Genomic DNA, 12448 nt, shown 5'->3' on the forward strand with positions numbered 1-12448 from the left:
GCGCCCGCTACCTTTGCAAACTAAATTTCAAGGAACCTGGGATTGGTAACCCTAGGTCTCCTGGGGGCAACCAGACGTGGTCTCCCTCTCACTGTGCTTAGAGAGGCATCAGCTTCACCTCACTGATGATCCCCAACAAGGGTGAAACACGTGTATGGGGTTGCTGGTGATACTCTCGTTCAGGTTGGAATTGCCATTGCATTTCGGTGCTGGACTGCCCCTGGGCAGGACAAAGACTGATATGCAAATGGATATTTCCCATCTGTGAAAGGCACAGTGAGTAAAAGCAGTGGCTGCGAACTCTCAAGTGGTTAACAACCACTGAACAGGTTATCAGGCCTTGTTCTGGTGAGAGAGGGGCGCCCGCTACCTTTGCAAACTAAATTTCAAGGAACCTGGGATTGGTAACCCTAGGTCTCCTGGGGGCAACCAGACGTGGTCTCCCTCTCACTGTGCTTAGAGAGGCATCAGCTTCACCTCACTGATGATCCCCAACAAGGGTGAAACACGTGTATGGGGTTGCTGGTGGTACTCTCGTTCAGGTTGGAATTGCCATTGCATTTCGGTGCTGGACTGCCCCTGGGCAGGACAAAGACTGATATGCAAATGGACATTTCCCATCTGTGAAAGGCACAGTGATTAAAAGCAGTGGCTGCGAACTCTCAAGTGGTTAACAACCACTGAACAGGTTATCAGGCCTTGTTCTGTCGAGAGAGGGGCGCCCGCTACCTTTGCAAACTGGATGTTTGTACCTTTGGGGGGATGAGGGGAGAATGAGAGGTTTATGGAGCAACCAAGTTCGGGAAGAGCTTTTTTTGTGTTTATCTTCTCTTTTCAGAGTTACAGGTTTGTAAAGGGGGGGTCAATGGGATGTGGTGTGGGAGAGGAGGGGATGTTTCTTATGGGGGAAAGTACTGTTGGGGGATGCCGGGACAAAACATATTTGGGGGGATAGTAGGGGAAGCTAGTGCAGCCAGGGCAGTGGCCGCAACACTGGTGGTTTGTCCAGTGTATCTGAAATCTCCAGATTGGGTGGCCGAAAGCCCCAGACAGAGGAGGGAGAGGGATGGGGTAGAAAGGGGCGAGGGAGGGGGGCGGAAGGGGACTGGGAATGTAACAGGGTGCCAGACAGGAGCTCACATAGCTTTGAAGAAGTGTGGTTGGTAACAGTGGGGGAGGCGGGTTACCTGCATCAGGTCGTCGCAACTAAGGAGGGGAACAGAGTTGACCAAGGGCACACAAGGGTGGTGGCTTCAACAGTGGAGGCATGACTAATTGGAAAGTAGCAACCCTTAATGTGAAAGGGCTGACCTCCATGAACAAAAGGTCCCTCACCACGAACATGCTCCGTAAAGCCCGTAGATGTGCTCTTCCTGCAAGCAACTCACTTTAGGCAAGGGAGGGAGCCCATCCTGAAAGGTGTGAATCTTGGGAAAGTGTATGGGGCCTTGCACAAAATGAGTCAAATGAAGGCTGTGGGAATGGTCCTGTCGCTCGTCATGCAACTGAGGGAGGCCCAAGTGAGGAGCGGCATTGGAAGCTGGTTTGTAGCAGTGAAGGGATGCCTGGAGGGGAGGTTGCTTAACCTTGCATCCTTGTATGCTGTCAGAAACCGGAAGGTGTCTCACCCACTAGTCCCCGGGGAGCTGTCATCCAAGTAGCCAGGACACAGCCATCGCTTTTGGATCCAGTTCCTGGGAGTGGACCAGTGCGGGAGGATCACCGGGGTGAGGGGTCTTCGGGAAGTGGGACACTGGATGGTGAGACGCAGTACCACCTTCCCTGTAATACCTCTTCCCCATCCTACCAGGTAGGATACTTAGTAACTCAGTCCCCCCTGTCAAAACATGAACACTTTTTCACAGACAGCCTGATATGAGAAAAAATGGACTTACACCCGAGCCATATACCTGATGTGTCCCACTATAATGGTCAGGCAAGGTCAGGAAATTACTGACCATCACACACACCTAACTTCCATTACACTTCCCCACACGGATAAAAGGCAGAGCATGAGAGCACACTCTGAGTGAGGTAAAGCACACAAGTTAACAGCAGTTCCATGGTGTCAGTTTAACACGAGGAGAAAGACGGCGAAACCGAAGGGAATCACAAGGAGGGACGGTCCCTTAACCTTTTCGACAAGGGACCGTTACTTTCATGAAGCCTCGAGAATAAGACCAGGAAACAAGGTTGAAGAATCCTGCACTGTGTGTCGGAGGTACCGGGGCCCTATAGCATTGATAATAAAGGTCGAGAGAATGGCCAGCTGCTGTGATACTGTCCTTGGCTCCAACAACAAAGCAGCGTCAGTGAAATCAACACAGCCGGTGAGTTGGGGAGACCGATACAAGACTGGTCTGTGTTGAAGCCAAGGTTGCAAGTGGAAACATTGTATGGCGAGGGTTGGAACGAACATTGTATGAAACGTGTGCGATAATCAACATGAGTAAAGTTGAACTGCAGACGGGTGATTGAACTTTGAAACCTAGATATACGATCTATAGTCTCGGGAGGATAGCTCAGAGGCAACATGCTCACCTTGGAAGCAGGACGACACGGAGTAACACAGGGTCGATCCCTGGGTACGTGCTTAGAAACCTCTGGGTATTAAGCGGGTTATAAATAACCTATCATATCATATTATATCTTTGACAAAGTGGTCCAGCACCGCGTGCGTGCTCCATCAAAGATCTTTGTAAGGTGTCCAGCTGAGAGTTGACAAAAGTGACAGAGTGGCAAAGGATTGTGAATCAAAGTGGCCCTGCAACGGGTCAAGCAAAATCCTGTGCACAATTGAATCTTCGATGTTGAGACAGTAAAGAAACTTGATGATAAAGTTGGTCTGAGCCCGGTGAGGGAGATCAATTGAGAGCTTTGTGATAAAGCAAGTTTGTGTCACAATAGATATATTGGTCCGAGCCCGGCAGAGAGAAACTAATTGAAGGAAATATGTTTATTAGTATAGGCCCTTTTATTTTGACAAGACGCTACTAGGACTGCGTCATTATTTTATGATGGTCGTAGCTTGCTCCCATCTTTAGATTTAGGATTAGCAGTTACGACCTCTGGCGACCCCTAAATGATGTCCCTGCGGAGAGGACGGTTCATCGCCTAAAGGATGAAAGAGGGTGGTTGATTGGCCCCATGGGGAGTATCCCAGATCACTTTGTGGACTATTATGAGAACTTGTTTTCCCAACCGTACGTGCCCGGGCAGAGGGAGGTGAAAGAATACCTGGGGAAGATTCCTGTCCCACGGCTGAGTAGGTGGGAGAGGTCCTTGCGGGAGGCAAACAACAAAAGGGAGGAGGCCACCTCAAGCCAGGGATGGAGCCCGGTGCAGGATGGCTATACAAATGACTTGTACAAGCAATTTCAAGAGGTCCTGGCGGGACCCTTGCTAGGGTCTTTAACACCATCCGGAATGCAGAGAATATGGCCCCCCTCATTCCATGAAGCGTTAATAACAGTGATCCCCAAGCAAGGGTAAGGACCAGACAAGTTGCACCTCCTATAGGACTATATCTTTGCTAAATGTAGATGCAAAGATATTCATGAGAATATTGGTTTCTCGGCTGGAGATACATCTCCCTCCACTGGTGCACCCAGACCAGACAGCGTTTATCCAAAACAGGCAAGGTTCAGACAATCTAAGGAAGACCCTACACATACTTAACAACCCTGGGGTGCAAATGGAGGGGTTCTTGGTCCTCTCCCTGGTTGCCAAAAAGGCATTTGACAGGGTCAACTGGTCCTTTATGAAAGGGGTCCTAGTGGAGATTGGCATAAGAGAGCGCTGAATGGGGTGGATATCGGCCCTATACTCTTCTCCAAGTGCAAGAGTGGTGGTGAATGGTGGGATATCCAGGCCGATAACGCTGAGCAGAGGTACCAGACAGGGGTGCCCCATCTGGCCCTTGCTATATGTACTGGTTGTGGAGCCATGGGTAATTGGCCTGAGGGGTTGTAGAGCTATAACAGTGGTGACGATAGGAGGATGAAATATAAAGTGAGCTTGTATGCGGACAATGCACTGCTCTACCTCACAAATCCATGGGCCTCGGTACCTGCCCTGCAACAGGGTATGGGGGAGTAGAGGTAACTCTCAGGGTTCAAGCTCAACCTCGACAAGCAAGTAACATTTAAGCTCGGAATTGGAGTCAGGAGGACAGTGACCTGGTAAGTAAATGAGGATTTGCAATGTGACAGGAGGGATTATGTTACCTTGGGAGTGAGATTACAAGGGACGCAGGGGATCTGTTAGAAAATAACTATCTCCTGCTATGAGGCAAAATACAGGCAGACTTGCAGCATTGGGCAACGATCGGTCTCTCGTAGATGGCATGATTGAATTGGATCAAGATGACAGTCCTGCCCAAGCTATTGTTTTTGATTCAGATGCTGCCCACAACGGTTCAAGCTGCCGTCTTGGCCAACTCCCAGAGGGCTCTTATAAGTTTCTTATGGGCTGGAGCAAAGCCCCTGGTAGTTTATAGTATGCTTGTGTTACCGAAAGAGGAGGCAGGGTGGGATTCCCAGATCTTGTGGTGTATTACAGGGCTGCCCACCTGAGAATTATGGTGGACCATCTAGACCTTGTCTCAAATAAACAGTATGGTTCACATGAACAACACAGCCTTGGAGCCAGTATTGCTGGGTGAATGGATGTGGGTCCCACAGAAGGAGATCCCTAGATTGCCTCTGAGGCATCCTATTTTGGCAGTGTGTAGTTGATTTGGCATGAGAGTGGCGCTGCCCATTGGCTGTCGAAGAGGCCCTCACCCCTCAGCTATATCTGGGTGCCACTCCTGAGAAATTTCATTGTAGACACTTTAAGGTTTCAGTCGTGGTATAAGGCAGGACTCTCAAGGCCGGGCAGTTATGGGATGAGGGTGTGTTCATGACGTTGACCCGTTTGGAGGAATGCCTGGATATGAAGGGGTTTTCGGCCTTCAGGTATTTGCAGCTGAGAGGGGTTCTGTTGAAGCCAAATGGGAAGAAAATGTGCGCGGGGAGCTCACCCCCTTCGAGAAAGCAATATTGCAAGAAACCAACACAAAGGGTCGGATATCCCAACTATATGGTGAGTTGAGATGGAGCAAACCCATTTGTATCCTACCTGCACCTGTGTAATGGCCCAAAGACCTGGGAATAGATTTAACCGACCAGTTGTGGGGAAAAATATGTAGGAGGATCAAGATGTCAAAGCTGTCCTTAAAATACCGAATGCAGGTATTCAGGTTGATACATAGGTGGCACTACCCACCAGCAACCTTGGCGAAGATATACCCTAGGGTGGATTTGCGCTGTTGGCGCTGCAAATGGGGAAACAGTGACTATTATCATAAGCAGTGGATCTGCTCACTTATACAGACCTACTGGGCGGAGGTCTTTGGATGGCTTCAAGATTTGGATGGTATGCAAAGGCCTATGGAGTCAAGTCTGCTGCTGTTTGGAGTGCATGAGAAGGAGGAAGATACGGGGGGTTACATGGTCTGCGCCCTACTTGTGGCAGCAAGGTGCTGTGTGTTGCAGCACTTGAAGAGAGGGGGTGCGCCCACCGAGAGGGAATGGGTACAGAAGTTAAGGTCCATATATGATGTGGAGTACCTGACACACCTCCAGGGCGAGGCACTAACAGACATAGAGGGGACATGGCTACCTTTCTTTAACAAGTATGGTCAGTAGCCTGCCTAGGGAAAGCAGTAGGATGACATAGGAATCCCCTTGTTGCAAAAGTGATATTGGTGGAGTTGGCTGTAATGCACATAAGGGGTAGGGTGGGGAAGTGGGAGGGCGTTGGGGGTGTAGTGCAGAAGCCATTTGTGGTTCACTTTGATGAAATTGTTGACTGTGTTTTGAAAAATGACAATAAAGTTTGATTTCCCCCCTCAAAAAGTCCACATTGCCTTGTTCTTTCCCCGTTCGGTGTTATAATGAGAATCAAAATAGTTGTAGATCTAACAACCATCTCATGACGTGGGAATTAGAACACTTTCTCAGGCTCATCCAGGTAAGGGGAGAGTGGTCAGTCACGAGCCGGAATCTCCTTCCTGTGAGATAATAACATACGTTCAGGACTGCCCATTTGATGGCCAGGGCTTCAAGCTCTACTGTCGCATATGACTGTTCTCTTGGGGAACAGTTTCTGGCTTGTGCACAAAACAGTTTATTCCAACCCATCATGTTCTTGTGAAAACACAGCTCCCAGTCCGACCTTAGATTCATCTGTCAGAAAAAAGAATTCACGGTTGAAATCAGGCATCTTTAGGCCAGGTTCCTGGCAAAGGATTTGTTTGAGGCCTTCAGAGCTTTGTTGGTCTTTACTTTCCCAGACAAGCTTTTGGGAATGTCAATTCTTGAGCGTGTCTGTAAAATTGGCATCCAAGGAAGAATAATTTGGTGTAAATCTTCAGTAATAGCGTGTCATTCCAAGGAAAGCACAGAGCTCTCTTTTTGTTTTTGGCACCACTGATGTTTGTACTGCTTTAAGATTTTCAATTTGTGGTTTGATCAGCCCACTCCCCATTACGTTGCCCAAGTATTTTACAGCTGACTAGGCCAGGTGACTTTTCTGGGGGGTTAGCTGTTAAACCTGCTCACCAGAGGGCTCTGGCAATCACATAAAGATGGTGCATGTGTTCGGGCCATGTCTCACTATGTATGATGATCTAATCTAAATAGGCTCTGAAGAAGCTAGAATGTGGTTTTAGGATTTTGTCCATCAATCATTGGAATGTGGCCAGGGCACTGTGCAACCCAAAAGGCAGTACCTTGAATTGAAAGAATCTATTTGGGGCAGAAAAGGCGGTTTCCTTTAAATCAAGAGGTTTCACCCCAAAACCCTCTGTGCAACCAAAGTCCTTCCCCTCCCTGCCAAAACCATTACCCCTCTACCTCCCCACAGATACCACACATACACAAACACACAATATGAGGAAATGGGGTGTCAAGAAGCCCTAAGCACGGGCTTGTAGGCTCAAAAGACTTCAGCTCCCATGATCCTCACGGGCGTGGAGTGGGCACATGCTCACAATGCGGGTGGCTATGGCACTCCTCTCCGGCTCGTGTTGGTGATTTTGGCATTCTGCAGGCACGGGCCATAGGACAGCAGGAAGGAGTGCTGGAGGGCTGAGCAGATCAGAGGGGGTTAGAGGCTGTGCTGGCTGGTAGCAGAGGACATTAGAGCTTCCTCTCCCTTGCAGCATGAGAGGCAAGTGTTTGTGAGAGCACAGGTTTGCCAGTTTCAATGCAGATTCTTCATTTCCTGGGGAGGTGCCATCCGGCCTCCCAAGGACTCAGTTAAGTGCCTCATTTTCAGTAACACAGAGAACAGGGAAGGGAGACGCGCATGAGCGCTGGGGATGAGGAACGCTCTACAGCACATGAACGCTAATTGATGAACGCTGTGCGGAAAGCGTTGAACGCTATTAAGGACACGCTGTGTGAGAACATTTGTCTCAAGGGCATGCTATGTTTGTTTTCTGCTGCTTGCTCAAAGAGGCACTCGGGAAGGCACGCAGGAAGCGTGCTGTGTCTTTTGTGGAGATTTGTTCTGTGGAAATAACTCCTTTTGAGTAAGGTCTTAAAGAGCTCAATGTGGTCATGTGTTCAGTCTGTTTTCTCTCTGTGCTAATGCTTGACCAGGAGTCTCCTGGAAGCTATGTGCTCATGTTAGTCGCTAACAACTAAGGAATTAATGTTTGAAGGTTCAAGTACTATGAGAGCATATTCCTAATCAAGAAGGATTGTGCTATGTTGAGTAGGAGAGATGTCACGAGGAAAGGAAATCCAGGAACAAGAGGGTTACTATTGTGTTTTGATGGTCAATGTTTTATGTGCCTTTCCCTTGCAACCCAACTACCCATCCATTGCATGAACCCTCACCCTCTATCCCGTTACCCTAAACACCCCCTTCCCAATCCACAACTTCTCCCTAACCCTCTTCCCCCCATTGGCTGCCTCGAGGTTACCTGTTAGCAAGAATCATGAGTCTGTGCCAACCAAGGCGGGAGGGTTCAACTGCATTTGGCTTCCGTGGTCAGGAAGAAGTTATGAGATACTCCAGGGTTATGACACACTCAACTGCACTTAACTGCTCCCAATACCATTTTGCTCCCCCACCACCTCCCTTCCCCACTACAGACATTCTCCCGCCCCTCCCTTCCACGCTGCATTCACACACACAAACATACACATTCACACACTTAACTTACGTGCCCGAGACTTCTGCCATCTGTCCGCACCTGTCAGCCTCTTTGCGCACTCATTTGCAGAGAGGGGCATGACTAGTCGATTTAGAAAGACTCTGAGCGGTCTCAGAGTGGACTTTCTAAATCAACCTTTTTTTCTGAATTTTTCAAATCAATTTCTCCATTGGATACTGAGAAACTTCTTCGTCCGTACCACCTTTGCAGATGCAGGCTTGGCCGACGAGTTCTCTGAGCACTTGGGTATCAGGTCCCATTTACAATTTGGGGGAAGAGTGCCTTACAAGTTCTAGCTGATCAAACCTGATTTTCTGTGAAAGGATGTGTTTCGTGTAGAGGTTCCTTGCTTCCATGATCAGCGAGTAATCCAATACCAAGAGCAACAGTGATACATTTGAATATTGCTTGGGATTTTAAGCACGCATGTTTCTTGTCACAGACATATTTATATGCTACTCATGGTATCTGCTTATACAGCACAGATGAACAGTGCCAAAGTCAGGTGTGAACAGTGGGAAGGGCCGAAGCAAATAATGCCTCTACAGTAATTTTATTCTGGTAATCTGTGTCCTGAATCTGCTGTTCTGTACCCCATAATTGTCTTTCATTTGAGGCGGGACTAAAGTTGTCCGTGCTGCTCAGTCGAGGACAGCCAATGGATGCCTGTTGTTTTCCATTGCGAGGGAGTGGAGGCATTCCACTGTGGCTTTCTTGCCCGATGACAGGCATGCCATGCCATATACACTCTGTTTCATTAATAATAATATGACTTTCAAGTGGCATATTCCAGGGGTCGTGGGTTCTGCCATGCAACCTATGCCTACTGTACCTTTAGTGATATGACGTTCAGATGGCATATTCCATGAGCATGGGTTCTGCCCGGCGACCTTCATCAATATTTATCATATCAAGACACAAGATTGTTCTTCTCTTAACACACCTGACCACACTGCAGTTGACTTGCAGAGAGAAAAAGCAATCACTATTGTTGATGCCCTTTGCTCACTGTTCACTGTTCCCGCTCAAAAGTAGGTCACAGAACATTGCTATACAGTAGCTATTATCGTTTGCCAAGAAGTTATACAAAAGTAACACTTTGTAGGTTTGCGATATGTTTATTGTCAATTTAGGCAAACAGGGTCACATTGAGGAAGGCCTATCGGATCTAGGGTTTAATAATAAGGAACAACTCACAAAAAGCACAAGGCACAGGATAATGTAACAGTTGTCTACACACCGAGGTGCTTGGTTTTAATAAAAACAAACCTTATTCTTACCAAGTCTCTGTCCCTCCAGGGACATTGTACTCTAATATAACACAGAAGTCAAACTGTAGCCAACCACAAGTCTTTTAGCCTCGTAGCTAACCCTACTCTAAACCAACACTTTGGCCCTCATTAGGAGTTTGCCAGTAACTCGCCTGTACTGCTGGTGGGTTACCGGAAAACTCAATTTACCGTTATCAGTGCCCGATATCCCGGTGTTACCAGGATATTATGGCTGCCGGCAATGGCAGTAAGTTTGCATTCAATGGGGAGGGAAGTACTGAATCAGTGGCACTGTTGTTAATGGTGCCGGTCATTCAGTCATTTCTCTGGCGGTAGGAGCCTGAAGTCCTGGCAGATGAGGCCTGACGGTAGTTCACTGTCCCTACCGGCAGACTCAAGGTGAGCCAGTCCGGTATAAATGCTGGAGCCAGTAGTGCTGGCATTTTTTCCGGTATTTTTACCAGACCGGCTAACCGATAATGAGGGCTGTTCCAATCCTATACTCCAAAGTCCAGCCCTATTTCAGAACACAAATCCAAAATGTGACCCTTCAAACATCCAGGTAATCTGTTTAGAGGATCACATTAGCTCAGGGTATTCCTCCCCCCTATTCAGGTAATTTAAAGTTGGGCTATTCCCCTGTCCAAAAGCAGACTATGGTTGTAGATGAGTGTTCTATCCACCTTCAAATGTGGGTTCTTGTCTGGCCATGATTTGCCTCTCGTACCAGGGTTCTCCTCCTCAGGGTTGCTGGTGCAAAGACTCAAGATGCTGGTTCTCCATTGCATCTAAAGGAGTTTTAGGTTAGGTGAGGTAACTGCAGCAAGCAAATCTCTATATCAGGGGTTTCAGGTCTGTTTTCCAAACTATGCTCAGTTACTCTCTGCAGGGTCTCAAGACAGGCAATACTTTCCCCCAGGTACTGATGTCTTTTCTTACCTAGGGAGCATTGAGGGGGTGGGTGCTTCTTATGGGTCTTTAACACCTACTGATATTCTACAGCCCCTTTAATACCCAAGGATTACTTGTGATTGGTCTTTTTTTAGAGCAAGATGTGTCAGGTGTCCATTTCTAAACATAGAAATATGTTACATATAATTGTAATGTAATGTAACATATTTCTATGTTTAGAAAAGATGGCTTGCAAAGTACACAATTCAAGCCATCTTTTATAAAGCTTTGACTACAGACAAAATTGTCCATCGGCAAAGCTTTATAAAAGATGGCTTGAATTGTGTACTTTTCAAGCCATCTTTCATAAACCTTGAAAAATGTCAAGGAATCCCCAGGTTCGCCGAAGGTTAAAGACGCCTCGGCGACCATGGGGAAACAAAGGGACAGTAACTGCCTCTGCTGACCAGTGTTGCCAACTCCTCAGTAACGAAAGTAGCTATTGGCTGCCCTAAAAGTCGCCAGAAGTAACTAAATGACATCATGTTCTAATTTACATAATTTCCTACTCTTACCTCATACGATTTATCGATTTTACTGTGGCCCTCCCCTTTTAACTATTTTGTTTCGGTTCATCCCTTAACCACACCCCTGTGTCTTCTTCTCTGCCTCCAAGCTAAGCTACCTGCCGCCCTGCTGACTTAGCACCTTAACTCCTCAAAGATTAGCTGCATACATTGTTATTAACAGTTAACACCTCCCTTAACAGTTAACACTGGCGAATGACAACACTTTTTTCTATTGGTTTGGAAACTTGCATAAATGATGCAAGTCTCCAAACCAATAGAAAAAAGTACCTACATTTCTCGCTGGCCGCTCTTTTAGTGGGAAGTCGCTAGGGGGCCGTGCTTTCTCGCTAAATATAGCGAGAAAGTCGCCAAGTTGGTAACACTGCTGGTGACCCCTTGCGTGAGAGGTCACCAGAGGCAGTTACTATGACTGACAGAAGTGGCAGCCAGGCACAACATCGCTGTGGTTGGCTGCCACTCCTGTCAGATCGCCTGACTTCATGGCAGGCGCATCTCCCGTCACGGCTGCCGCCGCGATGGGATAAAGCTTCCTGCCAATGTTGCGTGTGGTGGGACCGGGGGCCTGGCAGGGCCCCGGCTCAGCCACACTTTTTGGAGACTGCCAGGTCCCGGCCCACTTATAGCACTGAGTATATTTCAATGTGATTGTCACTTTTTGCAGCGTGTGTTATGACGTATGGCGATTGGTTGAAACTTTCCTAGGCTGCTCCACACTTCAACGATGCTGCATTGGTGGTGAAGCGGAAAAAGCACTAACACTTGACAGTAAGAAGCCAGCAGATTGAATCTCAACTCTGCCCCTGCCTTCTGGAATTGACCTTCTTAAAATGTGATTTTGCTGCTTTTGTTCTGATGTCTTCAAGCAATTAAAATATAAAAAATAAACAGTACAATAATTAGGGTACAGAAATTGGGCTGCAGCTGACAGTATTTATAGTGATGCTTGCTTGGAGCAGCATTTACCATTGCTCTTTGGTCACCCGAGGGGTAACGTACACTAACTTCTAGATAGTGTCTCCATTAACCAAGACTCTCAGGAAAGTTTCCAAAAATTCCTCCGGGTATCAAATAGCTCAGGTTTGAAACTTCTTCACAACCAACATATTTTGTTGTGTAAAATAACATTAATCACAGTAGGGCCTCCTTTTTCCTTTCTTAGCTTTCTTATGTACCTTTGAATTTTGGCTTTTGGTGGCTTTGGTGAGAGGGTGCATATGCTGCAAATGCAGATGGTATCCACCTGCAGAATGGTTTATGGCATTGTTGGGTATTTTGTGTAGATTTGGGGCCTGGCGGTATTTTCTTACTGCCGAAAAATAATTTAGCAACAATCACTCCTTGTATTCAGATTGGGTTATGTATAATAATAATACAGTGGATATGCATTATTTCAGTACACAGACATGCGTGGTTGGTATGCATGGTTGGTGGTATTTTTGGTGAGCATAATTCCTTTGTTTTATATGTGGCCCCAATATCCAGAACCC

This window comes from Ambystoma mexicanum, chromosome 3p (assembly GCF_040938575.1).
Source record: "Ambystoma mexicanum isolate Mex_15411 chromosome 3p, UKY_AmexF1_1, whole genome shotgun sequence".
In the NCBI taxonomy this organism is placed as follows: Eukaryota; Metazoa; Chordata; class Amphibia; order Caudata; family Ambystomatidae; genus Ambystoma; species Ambystoma mexicanum.